Source organism: Corythoichthys intestinalis, chromosome 14 (genome assembly GCF_030265065.1).
Source record: "Corythoichthys intestinalis isolate RoL2023-P3 chromosome 14, ASM3026506v1, whole genome shotgun sequence".
Classification (NCBI taxonomy): domain Eukaryota; kingdom Metazoa; phylum Chordata; class Actinopteri; order Syngnathiformes; family Syngnathidae; genus Corythoichthys; species Corythoichthys intestinalis.
The window spans coordinates 9593975-9612088 of NC_080408.1; positions in this window are offsets into that span (position 1 = coordinate 9593975).

Here is an 18114-nt window from a genome sequence, read left to right on the forward strand (position 1 = left end):
AGTAAATCAACTTCAGAATGCTTTCAGAAGAACAAAATACACGTTCTGGAGTGGCCAAGTCAAAGTCCAGACTTGAACCCCATTGAGATGCTGTGGCATGACCTAAAGACAACGATTCATGCCAAACATCCCAGGAACCTGACTGAACTACAGTAGTTTTGTAGAGAGGAATGGGCCAAGATTAGTCCTGATCGTTGTGCCAGACTGATCTGCAGCTAGAGGAAGCGTCTGGTTAAGGTTATTGCTGCCTATGGGGGGGCCTCAAAATATTAAATGTGATTGTCCGCTTACTTATTTCCCCCCTTCTGTCATTGTTTGCATACTATCCTCATTAAAATATGAAAACCTATAAATGTTTGGGTGGTTTTAGTTAAAGCAGATACTGTTTTTTCATCTGTGTGATTTTGACAAAGATCAGATCACATTTAATGGTGTTTTTATGCAGAAATGTAAGGAATATCAAAACGTTCATATACTTTTTCATACCACTGTATGTTCCCAGTGTGTTCAAATTCAACTATGGTCTAAGATTTGTTTCGATTTTGTTGTCCTGGATAAACAATCTTTGACCATGTGTTGTTTTTAGATTAAAATATATTATTTAAATAAAAAAATAAAAAATAAAAAAAAAAACGGTTTTCTGTCCACTCTGTTGTGTTTGTGTCCCTTTAGAAAAATTCCCCATGCATTAATGACATCACTTTTCTGCGATAACATCACAAAAGTGGTGGGAAATTCATGTGTTGTAAACAATTTTATATTCTACCGCCTTAAAAAATCTGATTTTGCAGTTTTATAAAGTACATTCAGTGTGAATAATTTGAAATAAATGAATTGAATAATTTCGAAAGGTTTATTTGTAAAATTATAGATTCCTCTTCAAATATCCTAAGTCACGTTAGCTATTATACTAGTAAAGTTAGGCAGAGGACTAACTTTAGCACTAAATGTCCCCTGTGTTAGTGTCCACTCTGTTACATGCAAATGGCACCAAAAATGAATCACCTCCATGATGTGTTACGAACGTCCTTTTACTGTTTAGGTAATATTGGGGTCAGTTTTGTTGGCTCGACATCCTTGGGAAAGTTCCACATTTTTCCTATTTGTGGGTAACGGTTATCAACATGGTAGGCTTCAGCAGTAAAGCTTTGGCTTTGAATACTACTTGCAGCATGTTGATGAGATTCAATCTAAATGTTGTCATGACCCAGCAAAAATGGCAGGATGGACGCTGACGGACATTTTCTTGGCCTCCTGTTCGCATCACAAGACCAAATGGCATTAGTCATGCCGTCTTCTCATCTGGACATCTGCTTGGTTATCTGCTAAATGCTATTGTGGTGGAACACAAGATGGACACTGTGAGGTAAGCATTGTTGGAGAACTTCCACCTATTCATTCCGGGTTTACATAAATTATTAAGTTTTTACATGTATGTGACACACTCACATCACTGGACCAATGAAAAATAGTAGTCAAAGTTCTGATGTTAAATGAGCAGTGTGTTACTCATGCACTGTGACTACGGTGCCGCTGCAGGGTTCCTCATTAGTGACAAAAAGCAGAGTGCCACTTATTTGTCTGCATGGTCACCATGTTTCAGACACAAATCACTGCCGGATATTCTCGGGAAGAGGGATTAATAACCCCCACTCTAAGGGTTTTTTTGTAAACTACCCCGGAGATATGAAATACTAACTGCTATATTATATACACTCCACAATAACATGTTTTATAGCATATGTATATATATTATTTTAACAGTATACATGTACATCATTGCATACAAGTTGCACAAAATAAAATGAAATGTACCCAAAACAAGATAAAAACAATGCAACAACAGATCATTCAGGTCCAATATTAAAGTAAAATAAAATAAAAACTTTGGCATCATGACTCAAAAATGTTGATCATTTTATAAGGATTCTATTATTTGTACTCTGGCGCCATCTGTAGACTGAGAGGTAGTATATATTTTGTGTTCATTTTCCTTTTAAAACGTTTTTCTTAAATTATTTTCTCCAATCTGACCAATTTTTCTACGAGTCTTGCTCATTATCTATAGACTTACATTTATTTTGTCACATTTTATTTTGATATACAGTAAATGGGTGTCGCAGATATTCCAGTATTCAAATTTTAAAATGGTTTTTTTATTCAAATATTCTTAACAATTTAATTTTATATAGTGTAATTCAACTAAAAAAAAAATTTTTTTTACTTTAAATAAAATATATGTTACCTTTCCTGAATTTTAGATTTTATTTCCCAAACTTTTTAAAATTCTATTTTATTTAACATTTTCTAGTGATATTATTTACTTCATTTGAACTATTTAGGGTTTTTAACTGTTTATTAGATTTTCCCTAAAATCGTTTATTCATAATTTAGTGGCGACCAGAACCCGCCGCGATAAGTGAAATACTGCAAAGTACCCACCACCCATTTTTTTTTTTTTGGTGTAATGTATTTATTCAGATACATAGAGATACATATAAGACATGTTTTTTCCCTTTTTTCTTCCCAAAGTATAATTAAAAAAAAAAAAAAAAATTGTATATGTATACAGTATTTTAATAAATGATTTTTAAACACTTCCAATGTAACAATTATGACAAGTTTTAAACATGTTACTGTCCCACTGAATTATTTTTAAACAAGAATAAAGTAGAAAAATGCTCATCTTTGTTAAATGTTTCATTGAGGGAGTCCACTCAAATCCGCTCAAGCTGCTCACTAACACACAATGAGTTGCCACAGCAACTGTTTAACAAGTTAAACGATGACTGATGTATGCAGCGCTTTGAAGTTTCAACTTCCAAGCCTCTCTGGTGAAATCAAACCTTAACTTCTGTCAATCATCGTTAACTTTAGCGGCAACTCAAATGCACTGCCTGGCCAAGAAAAGTGGCACGACCAAGAGTGGAAGACCATGTGATCGGATCGGGACAACTCTATGAAATACTGCATTTATTTATTTATTTATTGATTGGGGGGAAAAAAAAATCCGCGATGGACTGAGGGCGCGAAGTTTGAAGCGTGAAGTAGCGAGGGATCACTGCATGTATAGTTTTTAAAAGAATTGTCCGATAATAACTTTTTAACCGATATCCCGATATTGTCAAACTCCAAAAATCCGATACAAACCAATTCTGATATATATGGTTGCGTACTTAACATATTATGGCTAATTGTATTGTGATGCCCAGGTCAAATGGTCTGCTCACATAGCAAATCGCAAGCATCTTAGTTTGGAGCCATCTAATGGTCAATAAGCATAACTGCTGTGCTAAGCCATGACCAGCCCTTTTACTAAGGCAGAAGGCTTCTACATTCACTTTGAAAGCAACATGCATATTGGGGAAGTCCAGCCACTGAGTCCTATCCCGTTTCTCACTCTACCTACTGCTTGTCTTTACGCCATGTTTTATGCGCGCAATGGCCGCTCAAGGTGATTACGTAGTTTGTCATTGTCACTAGACGAACACTACCGGTGTTCTGCAATTCCTTACGAGGCAAGACGTCCAACACATGCGCACATCGGTTAAAAGCGGTGAGTACTTACTATGTTTTTATTGAGTCTTTTATTACCCTTTCATTACCTGAAAATAGTTTTTGAATGTGTTCCCCTTTCATACTTTTAAGCATTGTGTTTTCTTGTGGTAGCTTTAAAGCAGATTGTTGCTCTTTTGACCACATTAGTCATGTAGCATCTTTAGTATGTTCTGTCTGTATGTTACGTCCGCGAATGCGGAAATAAGGTTGGACCAAGCAGCAGACAACAAGCGAGGATGGCGTTCAAGGGTTTATTAATAACAAACGAAAAACAACACGCGATTGCGGAAAGGCAGAAAAACAAAAAGGGTCCGTGACAGTAGGTCGACGGGGCTCAATAATGCAAACTCGAGGGTAACTGAGACAATAGGCAGATAGCCGGTAAATACAAATTCTCAAATACCTGCACAAGGTAGAGATACGCCGAAGAGCAGCACAACAAACAAAATCCTAGGCAGGAATACGCGAGAGTAACGAGGCAATAGTGCGAAAATGCAATGGCGATCAGCAAGCAATATCTCGGCAGCTTTCTTCGGGATCAGCCGTGCTTAAATGCTGTGTTGATGAGCCGCATTGAGTGCAGGTGCGACGTCAGGAACGCCCCCCACAATGAGCTCTGTAACAAAACATAATCTAACCAGCAGCAGAACGTCACACTGTATGCATTTAGACAAAACAAGCAAAAAGCGTACGGTAGTACTTTGGGTATCAAATTTACCTCTTGTAGATGTTTCACCTGTGTAGCACATTTTGGCAGCACACCGGTTTTGTCCCACTCTTGTTTCGTCTCATCCTGTCTTTCCTGTTCATTTTGCTTTTGCTGCTGTCATGCTCTATAATGTTCCTCTCGGGTTCAAATTGAAAGGGCTGAACAGATGACATGTCTATGTCGCTAGAGTCAACTCAGGAATTCCGGCAGTGTAAACAAATTGTATAAAAACGAAAACATCAAGAGGGGTTTTGATATCAAATTATTTAACTCATAACGTTTATATTTTAAGAACTACAAGTCTTTCTGTGCGTAGTTCCCTTTAAAATGCTATTATCGGCAGTATCGGAGTATCCGATACTACCAGAGAAATCTTTCTTTTTTTTTTTTGGTTTGTTTTTGTTTTTTAATAAAAAGGCAATACGTTGATGTTTATTTGTGTGTCTCTTCCCTTAGCAAAATGTCTTCTAACTCCAAGTATGCAGCATGAAGTGTCATGCTAATCCCTTTAGCACGCCACCACATGATCTTCCGCACTCCTGCTAAGTATCTTCTTTAAAAACCGTACTGCGCCTTGGACATTCCCACACAAACCACCACCACCGCACTGCGAGCAAGACCACCGTTTTTTGTCATGTCTGCTAAAATCAAATTTGGTATTCTTGTCCTTGTCTTAGGTTTGAGCGCTTTTACAAATGGCGGCCCCGTGGACCCAATGTGCGCCTTCTGCAGGATCGTCTGGTAAGGCCTTTCAACCTTGACATTTCCTATGGATTTGGGTGTATATTATTGGAAAAATAAAATCCTTCCAGGCTGCTCGGTGTGCCATGTAGTCAGGCCAACGTCGCCATTGTGACTCAAATAAAAGCTATGGGCTCATACAAGGTAAGAAAGGAAGAATTACTTGAGCTAGGTATGAAAATATATCTAACGTTTCCCGCTGTGTGTTTAATCAAGCTGGGCCCAGTGACCCCATTGCTAATCCAGGCCAACCACACCTCTGCATTGGGCCAAGTAGAGAGCGTTAACTTCACTATATCGTCCACCGGTTTGAGCCTGGGATGCCGCGTGGATGTAAGTCACGGGTCTGCCTCATCACTAAACAACTCAGCTTGGCTCTGCAGCACCGCTTGAAAATTTTGCCCTTGAAGCCAGTTTTATTGAAGTTGTTTCTGCCATGTGTCGACCAGCAAAAAAACTCAAAAACCAATGCCAGAAAACACTTTCACAGGGAGTCTGCTGTTTTGGTTTCAAACGGCCATCTTACAGTCACTACGAACATTTCAAGGGCTTCTTCAAGAGCAAATTTGCCCCACAGATTTTGTCAGACTGCTGCCAATTGTATACTAGAAAGATGGGTAAAAATAACACAGTATTGTGTTCCACTAAGCTAAACTATGGTAATGAACGTCCAATCCCTTTCACTGCAAGCCCTCCCTTTCGAAATGTATTGGACATCTATCACTGTCAATGACACTGAAACAAAATAATTTAATTTTTAAATAAATATTTACTAAAAAACATCAAAACTAGGGTTATTCCGATCATGTTTTTTTGCTCCCGATCCGATCCCAATCGTTTTAGTTTGAGTATCTGCCGATCCCGATATTTCCCGATCCGATTGCTTTTTATTGCTCCCGATTCAATTCCAATCATTCCCGATAATTTTTCCTGATCATATACATTTTGGCAATGCATTAAGAAAAAAATGAATAAAACTCGGACAAATATGTACATCAACATACAGTACATAAGTACTGTATTTGTTTATCATGACAATAAATCCTCAAGATGGCATTTACATTATTAACATTCTTTCTGTGAGAGGGATCCACGGATAGAAAGACTTGTGACTTTGTACATTGTGACTAAATGTTGCCATCCAGTGTATTTGTTGAGCTTTCAGTAAATGATACTGTAGCCATGCCCAAATGTATGATGGGAAGTGGAACCTTGACTGTGCGTAGTGCTACCAGTTGATATATCTTCTCTGTGTTGGGAAATAACATAAGGTCTTAAGAAAACGATCAATTGCTACCTTGCTTCTCCACATTGCTTCCCATGATATTTCTAATTGTAGGGAGAGGGATTGTAAGGCTTTAGCCAATTAAAAAAAGGCTCCAATGGCTGCCAAAATTCACTCTACTCATTTTAAGCTGCCTTTTATCTTGCTATATAGGTAAAATGGCGCCATTACAGATTGAGCGCGACAATGCGTGATTGGGTCGTGCAGCGCATGCATTAATTGCGTTAAATATTTTAACGTGATACATTTTTTAAAAAATTAATTACCGCCGTTATTATGATAAATTTGATAACCTTACCTTACGCCTAAACTAAAGACTCTGGAAGAGTGAAACATATTATGTCTGTAACGCTAAATAAAATTAGAAAACGATTTAATTAAAAAATAATAATAATAATAATTAAAAAAAGGCATGGCCGATATTTTTTTGCCGATTCCGATACTTTGAAAATGACGTGATCGGACCCGATCGGCATCCCGATCGATCGGGACATCTCTAATCAAAACATATTAACGCAAAGCCCGACATTAATTGTTACTTAATTTCAGGGCGTGTCAACTTCGGCCTTCTGGTCCAGCCTTTTTGATAACGGCACCAACTACTGCAATCTTCGCAACGTGATACAAGGTACCATCATCTAAAATTCTCTTTTAACTAGGGTTATTTTTTCATCTCATTTCTGCCACTTTCTTTCTGCGTAGGGAGTGGCCTCTCTAAGGCTCCGGGGTTCACCGAGTACACCAACGAGTGGCTCTGCCTGGGATTCGGAATTTCCGCCTGCAAGCCAAAGAGTTAAAAAAAATAATAAAAGAATGTTGACTTTGCATTTGCTATTGCTAACAAGAACGAAGAGTTAAAATAAGCAGTGATAAATATGCCCTTACACCTTCCATGCCAGAAATATAAAGTGACAATTAAATCCTGTTCCACTAGATGGCAGTGGTTGCCTTTCAGTTTAACTGCCATTGACGGCAATAAACGTCCAATCCATTTGAACAGGTAGGGCTGACATTGAGTGATCACTACCAGGCAACACTGTCCAGATGGATTAGATGTCTATTGTTGTCAGTGGCATCATACGAAGCCCCTAAAGGGACGTCGACAGAAATAAATTTAAACCATCTGGTGCACACCAGATAGTGTGTGATGCGCACTAGAAACTACCTGTAAACATTAGCGTTTAAGCTAGCAGATTTTTGCTCTGCAAGTTAGCCAATTGTTCTTTTGTAAGATCCTCATTTATTTATTTTTTTTTTGTATCGTTTGAGGCTAAACTCAGGTGCGCATAAGACACCAGCAGTTTTGGCGTGCTAAAAATGATAATACAGGATTTAGTTGAGATTTCATTCAATCTTGGACTCAACTAGAGCCTGAGCTTAGCCTCAAACGATATTAAAAATGAAATGAGGATCTAAGTACAACAAAAGAACAATTGGCTAACTTGCATGGCAAAAGTCCGATAGCTTGAATGCTATATAATGCTAAAGTTTACTAGATAGTTACTAATGCGCACCAGATGGTTTATATTTATTTTATTTCTGTTGATGTCCCAAGTTTAGGGGTGCCGTAGAATCATGACAATTAACATTATCATTCCCTGCAAGCCCTCCAGTCATGAGGATCGAACATGTTCCCAATATGGGGAAAAATGTGCATTTTATGCAAGAAATTGTTTGTTTTCAGTGCATATTTTTAAAATTAAAAAGCTCATTTGAAAACATTTGACTCATTGCATGCATTTATGATTGTTGTGATGACTAAATTGTTTGTACCCACTGTAAAAAAAAAAAAAAAAAAAATTAAAATCTATAAACCAATATTTCTAATATTGTATTTGCTTAATAACCCTTCTTGTATCCATGTATATACAGCAAATGTGTTCAATTAAATAAACATTTGTGGATGTTTGTCCACAAGAACCTTGTGTCACTTACTGTAAGGATCACATATAAGAGAGCATAGGATCACGTAGAATAGAATAAAATAGAATAGAATACAATAGAATACAATACAATACAATACAATACAATACAATACAATACAATACAATAGCCCTTTATTGTTATTATACAGTTATACAATAAAATTGTGGCGCATCTTCCATGCAGTGCAGGACACGTAAAAATCTCAAAGGTACAAGAATAAAAGTATAAAATATAAATTATGAATGTGTATGAGGTAGTCCTATGTTCAGGCAAAGCAAATAATTGAAGTAGCAGCAGTTGATAGTGAAGGCAAATTAGATTGCACATTAATATTGCACGTAAATAAGTATTGCACATAGAATATGTGTGAACAGAAGTTAAGTAGCAGCAGTTGACAATGAGGCATTAAGTACTGCACATAGTAAGTATTGCACATAGTATATTGCACGTATGTAAATGAATATTGGACATTGCAGTTCAGGGTGGAGATGGCTTTAGCAAAGAAACTGTTCCTCAGTCTGTTTGTCCTTGCTTTTAAACACCTATAGCGTCTCCCAGAGGGGATAGCATGGCGTAGCATAGCGTAGCATAGCATCGTGTAGGGTAGTATAGACAAGTTTCCAAGATAGTTCCGCTTTATTTCCTTATGTCTGCCAGCAACTTCCGTTTTAGGATTTCTTCATTCAAAACAACAGTGAAGCTCGAGTAACATTACTGATCAAAATCCCTTAAAAAGACAATTTGGAAATACCGCATCTATCTGCCATCATTGCGACAGGGGTGGACAACATGTTCATGAAGGCAGATGTAGAACCAAGCTCATGCCACCACAAAGACCAGGTGTTTTTGTAGCCATGTTGGCGCTGTGTTATAGAAGGTATCCCTGCATTTTCATGTGTCCGGTGCTCAAAAAATACTAAAGCTAAAATCTTGTCTATGAAATGACATGTTGCCTTTGGTATTGTTATTACGCTGATGATTGTAATTAAGATGATCTTTAATATTATTTACTACAATAACTGTATCTGATGCTAGCCTGTTACTAACCAGTATGTGTAGATGGCACAATTTTATCAACGCATAAATGGAAGTTTTTGTTCGTTTGTTTACAGGTGGAAAACGCTGTTAGGCAAGGGAAGATAAGTTGATCTGCCTCACATCAACACTTACTGTACGTTGATGGACATATATTGAGACTATGTTCTACCCGGGGGCGGCCGAGAGGCTGGGGCTGGAGACGGTGGCTAGCTTCGCGGCGGACCGTCAGCTCGATCCTTAATTCCAACTATGACCTTTTTAAACGCAGCAATTTTACGATATGCTATTGGAGCTGGAATCACCGAGGACAGCGCGGGGAAGTCCTGTCTGGATGCCGCCCTTCTGCATAAGGCAAATGTAATATAATTAGCAATTTCACCTCATTTTGGTCTCTCAAGTGGCCGGCGAATCAATCTATACCTCACGTCAGCACAGGCTGACAGGTTATTATAATTTTGTCCATGAATGATCAACGAAGTGATAAGAACAATCATCCAATCTCACTTACGTCTCATCTATGTCGTGCTGAATCCATTTTTGGAGATTCCGTGAGTTCCTCTGCTTTAATTTTGCTGTTTAAACTTTGTCAACACACTGCTTACTTCAGCCGTAAGTCATGTTGTTTTTTCTGAACCGGAAGTTCGAGGCAGACATTGTCCAAGATGGTGCCGCCCATATGACAAAACATTAATTTAATGAGTTTAAAAAAATGTAATAATACTTATAGAAATCAATAAATCATTGAAATTATTATTTTACATCTAGTGATTAAAGAACAACATGATTAAAGCTAATTCAAAGCAGGATTGCCAGCCCTTCACATTTCGAAAACATTGAGCATTCATCGCTATCAATGGTGAGTCACGCATGTCACATGTTGACACCATTTCTTCTGCTACGTTTTGTTTTTTATTGTCGTGACCCGAAGTGAGCTATCTTATCACCCCTTGCGGTCGACACAATTTCTTCCGGAAGGATTTGACACGCCAGGAGTCTGTCAGGTCAAAAAAGATGGAATAAAGTTGTCAAATGACATCCAATAAAGCCACCTCAAAGGCCACAGTGTTTCTGAGTGTGTGAAAAATGTCTACAAAATGGACCTTCCAGACTGAGGAAATTGATTTTTAACAACAAAGAACAAAAAAAAATAGTCATGAGAGTTAATAATGGCTACTGTTTGGCCTTTATTGTCCAGGAGAGAAAAAAAATGTATTTCATAGGAAGTAGGATAATGAATTCTCCAGCTGTCATTACAGGATTGAAGCTGAACTAAGTCACATGGTGGTCACATCTTTGACAAACGTATTAAAAGATGTGTAAGTCAGAGGCAAAAAATAAACAATGACAATAAGTGGATGACAAGAAATCAGTGGTACGGTATGTGCTGTGTTGTGAGCACATGACCTCATGTGCAATTTTAATTGATTTCTACTCAACAGTTGATTGATAAGTACTAATCAATTCACTCTATAGCTAATGTATGGAACAAAGGGCAAAATAAAACGCCATTATGATGTCTAATACTAAGAAATGCATGATGCTTTGTCAGTTAAACTGGTCAATAAAACATTAAGTTGTGCTGAAGACATTCAGATGTTACTGAACCGTACAAGAAAATTGTTAATTAGGACTACAGTAGGATGAAAAAGCATCTGAACCTTTTGGAATTTCTCACATTTCTGCATAAAATCACCATCAAAGGTGATCTGATAATTTCCAAAATCACACAGATGTAAAAACAGTGTCTGCTTTAACTAAAACCGCCCAAACATTTATAGGTTTTCGTATTTTAATAAGGATAGCATGCAAACAATGACAGAAGGGGGAAAAATAGTAAGTAAGTGAACCCTCTGCCTAAGGAGACTTAAAGTGATCCTCTAACTAATAAACCACAATTGTTCTCTTGTACTAAAATATGTTGTTAGAAACACACAAAATGTTAAATCAATGGCAATATTTTATAATATTTATTCCATATTTTAGATATTTAGTTGGTTTGCGGGCTCGCAGTGATGACGTAATTGGGATCTTTCCAAATGTGTAGCGTGTTCAACAATTGCTTATTGCTGCCTAAATTCGCAAAGTAAAATGCAACGATGTGCTGCTTTTGGATGCAATTTCCAGTCAAATGGAAACAAGGGGAGTGAAGTGAGTGGTTAAGGTGGAATTATTATTTTTAGTGAATAAATGTGCATAAGTGGAAGCTTCTCCCCCTTTTTGGTCCCTGTATGCACGTATCCTACCCACCACGCGTTACAACTGGCGCCCAAACATTTTTCCTGTATCCTCAATCAAGTAAGGGATCCTTCTATTTTCTGGATCCGATGGTCCCACCGCGTCTGCAATATTGGTTTCGGATCTGTCCATTTTTTTGATTCGTCGGGCCCACAGCGGGTTTTCGGATCAGTCTATTTTGTGGAATCGATCGCGGCTGCGACATTGCCATGGGATCGGTCTAATTCCTGGATCTTCGAGTGAGTAAAAAACGCGGATTTGGATTACTATTGCTATCTTTTATGCTGACTATTCTTCGTGGGAGTTTTCCCTCAATCATACTAAATAATTAAAGCACTATGGCACACTACAGTGACGACAGTGACTCTGACGTGGACCTTACAACAATGTTGGAGTTCGTCAGGGAGCGCGTGTTTGCGTACTGCTGAGCTCCCGAGTGAAGAGTGGTCAAGGTGGAAGTATTATTTTTTGTGAATAAATGTGCATAAGTGAAAGGTTCTCCCCTTTTTGGTACTTTTATACATGTATCCTAGCTACCACGCGTTACAATGTACAAGACATGGATTACACAAGGTGTGCTCTTTGGCCTGTACTGTATGTAAAGCACATGACAGCTCTGGATGCTTACAATCTACATAATTATATTGGGATAAGTTTGAAAACGCAATATGCTTACCTTGAATATCTGGTAATAAAATCGAAGTTCCGAACAGCATACACACTCGCTCCCAACCGGAGTTCCCAACAGCACTCTCTCGCATCACCAGTTTTGCCCAACTTTTGTCTTATCAGGTATTTGCTGAACGCATTTTTCCCTGTAGCTCGTCTTGTGAATGACCGACAGTGCTGTCCTGCGCTTCACTTTTCAGATCTGGTTCAAATAGGAAGGGTAGAACTGACGACATGTTGGGAAAGCTAACAAGTGACACGCTGGAATTTCGGTAACGGGACCGTTGACGTCACGCACTGCGACGTAACACGAATGGCGACCTATCACTTAAAATAATTTTACAAACTTTATTAAAACAAAAACATTGAGGGGTTTTAATATCAAATTATTATAACATTTATATAATACTACTATATACTATGTTTATATTTTAAGAATTACTTGTCTTAAAAATAGAGGATCCCTTTAAAGAAAAATTAAAACCAATTGTTACCAAACAATTTAAGTCAGGTGTGTGCCCAATCACTGATTAGTGGTTCAAAGGTGCCCTGCCCACTATAAAAGACACACCTGGTTAGAATTGTCTTGATGAGAAGCATTGTCTGATGTGCATCATGGCTTGGTCAAAAGTGTTGTCTGAACACTGCGATCAAGGATTGTTGATTCGTATATTGCTGGGAAAGGATAAAAAAAAACGTCTCTAAAAGTCTGGATGTTCTTCAATCGATAGGCAGAGAAGTTGTCTAAAATGGAGAGAGTTTGGCACTGTTGCTTCTCTCCCAAGGAGTGGCCGTCCACCAAAGAAAACGCCAAGAGTTCGGCGCAGAATACTCAGAGAGGTTAAAAAAAACCTAGAGTGTCTGCTAAAGACTTACAGAAATCACTGGCACAGTCCAATATCTCTGTGTACACATCAACTATATGTAAAACTATGGCTAAGAATGGTGTTCATGGGAGGACTCCATGGAGGAAGCCACTGCTATCTAAAAAAAAACAAAAAAAAAAAACAAAAAAACATTGTTGCTCATTTAATGTTCGCAAAAAGGCAATTGGACACTCCACAGAGGTTTTGGTTAAATATTTTGTGGACTGATGAAACCAAAGTTGAATTGTTTGGGAGTAACACATAAAGTCTTTTGTGGAAGGAAAATGGAACAGCTCACCAACATCGACACCTCATTCCCACTGTGAAGCATGGTGAAGGAAGCATTATGATTTGGGGCTGTTTTGCTGTCTCAGGGCCAGGACAACTTGCAATCATTAATGGAAGAATGAATTAAAAAGTTTACCAGGATGTTTTGCACGAAAACCTGAGGCTGTCTGTCAGACAGTTGAAGCTAAAATGAGGATGGATGCTGCAACAAGACAATGATCCAAAACACAGAAATAAATCAACTTCAGAATGGTTTCAGAAAAACAAAATACACGTTCTGGAGTGCCGCAGTCAAAGTCCAGACTTGAACGCCATTGAGATGCTGTGGCATGACCTAAAGACAGAGATTATTGCCAGACATCCCAGGAATCTGACTGAACTACAGCAGTTTTGTAGAGAAGAATGGGCCAAGGTTAGTCCTGATCAACGTGCCAGACTGATCTGCAGCTAGAGGAAGTGCCTGGTTGAAGTTAATGCCGCCGGGGGGGGAGGGGGATATTTATTGTGATGGTTCACTTACTTATTTTCCCCTCTTCTTTCATTGTTTGCATACTATTCTCATTAAAATATGAAAATTTAAAAATATTTGGGTGGTTTTAGTTAAAGCAGACACTGTTTTTTCATCTGTGTGATTTTGACAAAGATCAGATCACATTTAATGGTGATTTTATGCAGAAATGTGAGAAATTCCAAAAGGTTCAGATACTTTTCATACCACTTTAGCTTGCCAATTTTCACAGTGGACTCCCCCAGGAGACGAAAAAGGAAAATGTCAACATCTTAAGAACTTCTTGCTCTTTCTGACCAAAAACAATAATATTAACATTTTTGTTTTTTAAATGTTTTGAAGTTTTTGCCAACTCTGGTTCTCTTTTTCACGTTATGTCAGGCAGCTTTTATGCATTTTATGTCTCTTTGGCTTATCTTTGTCTGATTTTTACATTAGTTGGTTAATCTTAAACATTTAAAGAGGAAAAATGGGAAAAAATGAATGCATTTTCATTCCATATTAATGTATTTCTTTATATTTCAGAAATAAACACCAAAAAATTTGAATTCTATTTATGTTCTCCTTCCCTATCATTACTTGTAATCCAAAATTCCAAATCATTTCTCATTCGTTATCATTTCTCTATCGTTCCACATCAATCCATATGAAAAGATTTACTCATGTATTTTACTGTCGCAGTTTTTTTTCATAGTTTGGCTGGGGGTGCGATTTATACTCTGGGGCGATTTATGGGTGAAATTATTAACACATTATTTCAGTGGATTTATTGATTTAGAGTGACACTGATGGTTTGGTAAACTTATTTGAATGTTCTTTATGCTATGCTATATTTATCAGAATATCTATTAATAGTTATGTTACATTAACATACCGGGTTCGTCCTCAGTTCGTTGTTTATGCGTCATGTAACTTTAGCATACTGTAAACTTATTCAGTCTGTTGTTCTGTATTTGATTTTAATTTTAAATTGCCTTTCAAGATGACATGTTTGTTCTTGGTGTTGGATTTTGTTTCCACCACAAAGGCAATTTATACTCCAGTGCGACTTATGTTTTTTTTTTCTTTTCATTGCGCATTTTTTGCCTAGTGCGACTTACAGAATACTGAAAAATATGGCAATTGTTTATTTTAGGGGTTTTTTTTCAGGACAAAATGTGGACAAACGTTTTCCAAAATCACCACTGCACAAGTGTATGACTATGATCCAAACTTTATTCATTAAAAGCAAAGACCTTGAGAAGGAAAAAAATGACATTTTTGCTTTGCTCCTCTTTTTTTTCAGGCTTTGCAAGCGGCGAGTCCGTAGCCCAGGCAAGCCCACTCATTGGTCATTTCCAAGAAGCCTGGCCCACTGTTCAGTCCACTCGCTGAGTGGGAATGACACCCCCGAAAAGCAATTATTAGAATTGGCATACAATAAACATTTCAAATAATTTCCTTGCACGAACTGACCTGAGAGCAGATCGTAGAGGTTGCAGTAGTTGAGGCCGTCGTCCAGCAGGCTGGTGAATCCCAGAGAGGTAGACTGGCCCTGTGCGACAATAAACGGTATTTAAAATAAATAAATAAATAAATAAATAAGGGCTGTCAAAATTATCGCATTAACGGGCGGTAATTAATTTTTTTAAGTAATCACGTTAAAATATTTGACGCAATTAACGCACAAATGCCCCGCTCAAACAGATTAAAATGACAGCACAGTGCAATGTCCACCAGTTACTTGTGTTTTTTCTGGAGTTTTGTAGTCCTCTACTGGCGCTCGGGTGCGACTGATTTTATGAGTTTCAGCACCCATGAGCATTGTGTAATTATTGACATCAACAATGGCGAGCTACTAGTTTATTTTTGATTGAAAATTTTACAAATTTTATTAAAACGAAAACATTAAGAGGGGTTTTAATATAAAATTTCCATAACTTGTACTAACATTTATCTTTTAAGAACTACAAGTCTTTCTATCCATGGATCGCTTTAACAGAATGTTAATAATGTTAATGCCATCTTGTTGATTTAGTGTTATAATAATAATAATAATACACAATGACATTCTTTCTGTGAGAGGGATCCACGGATAGAAAGACCCGTGACTTTGTATATTGTGACTAAATATTGCCATCTAGTGTGTTTGTTGAGCTTGCAGTAAATGATACTGTAGCCATGCCTAAATGCATGATGGGAAGTGGAACCATGACTGTGCGTCTTGCTACCAATTGATATATCTTCTCTACGTTGAGAAATAACATAAGGTGTTAAGAAAAAGATCAATTGCTACCTTGCTTCCCCACATTGCTTCCCATGATATTTCTAATCGTAGGAAGAGGGATTGTAAGGCTTTAGCCAATTAAAAAAAGGCTCCAAAGGCTGCGAAAATCCACTCTACTCATTTTACGCTGCCTTTTATCTCTCTATATAGGTAAAACGGCGCCATTACAGATTGAGCGCAACAATGCGTGAGTGGGTCGTGCAGCGCATGCATTAATTGCGTTAAATATTTTAACGTGATACATTTTTTAAAAAATTAATTACCACCGTTGGGATAAATCTGATAACCCTACCTTAAACCTAAAGTAAAGACTCTGGATGAGTGTAACATATTATGTCTGTAACGTTAAATAGAATTAGAAAACGATTTCATTAAAAAATATACAGTATATGGCGGAAAACACAGACAAGGCTTGGAAAGGTGTTTCTGCTCTTGCACCCCTCTTTAAAATAAACTGCTGTATTTTAAGCCAAAAGAACTGTTGTGCTTAATGGAACAATATGTCTATATGCTGCCATAGCAGATTCATGGTGCACTAAGCCTCCGAACTATTTATAATTTGTCCGTTTTACCCTGAAAACCCCCGTTTACAGACGTCGCGCAACCGCTTTTGTTTAAACCTAGCCATAAAAAAAAGGTAAGTAGTTATATTTATCATTCAAAATGTCTGTCATTTTTAGCTTAGAATCATTAATTGATGAATAAATTTTAGTTTAGAAAAAAAAAAAACGACTTAAAAAAATTATTCATTCGCATATTTTAAACTTTTAAACGAATTATGTCACAATGAAAAAAATGGCGTCTGTAAAAAAGTCACGGGATATCTACCTCATAACTATCGCTTAATTGTATTTTTTGTTACTGTCGCATTTCCCCCGATATTTTAGATGATAAATAATCGATCCAAACAAAAAAAAATTTTGAAAAATAACATTTAAAAGCGTAACTATATGGAAAAGAAAATCTCAACCACTCCTTGTTGTCTGTGATTTCTGCATTGCGACCCTTGTTTTATCACCATGTTTCACCCATAAAATCCCCCCGTAATCAGGCTGTGGCCATTCACAGCTGTGTCTTAACACTTGGTGAAACGGGCTACATGGAGTTTTTGGATAGAAACAAGGTAAGTACACGATAATATCTCGTTAAAATCGTGACGTCTTTAATTCTGCTCTCGCGTGTTCTCGCCTCCAATTAGTTTTTTGCTGTTTAAAAAAAAAAATTTTTTTAATGCCTTCCTGTTCAAAATTTTTGTTCCCCCAGAAAATTTTAAGCTTTCCAATGATGTATCACACATGCATTTCGGACAATTTTGAAAGTTGGCCAAATTGAAGGTCTCAGAGCGGAACTTCAAGTCACCTGAGTGTTTTCCGCCATATATATTAAAAAAAGGCATGGCCGATATTTTTTTGCCGATTCCGATACTTTGAAAATGATGTGATCGGGACGTCTCTAGTAAAAACCCTTTTCTTTGATTGATAATTGTTGCTATTTGCAGTCAGTAGAGTGCAATATTTAGTTCACCAAGTCATTTATCAAAATATATGCTAAATTTGTCATAAATATTTAAAAGAAAAGCTAAAGCTAAAAGAGCCGTTTGAGAGCCAAAAAGAGCTCTTTTCACTGAGCCACTCCAAATGAACCGGATCACCGAAAAGAGCTGAAAATCCCATCACTACTATGCCTCCCACGCTCACAAGCCAGGCCCCTTGGAGACCCAGGCCTGGGTGTGGTCGCACCCCCAGTATCTTCCGCACCTAATAGTATTAATCATTTTTGTTCATACATGACAAGTACATGTCTAATTTCAAATAAACAGAAAGCCATATAGTATGCCTGCCAGATTAGACGATAAAAAACACAATAAATTAATCAAAGATGTGTTTGTGGCATCTTTTAAGTTCAGCAAATTTTCCAGTTTATCCACTCTGCTGGAAAGCCCCACTATACAAGATTTGGTTGACTTACCGTGACGCGACAACCTGCGGTCATGACAGTGGAGCTGAAGGTTAAAGTAATGTTCTC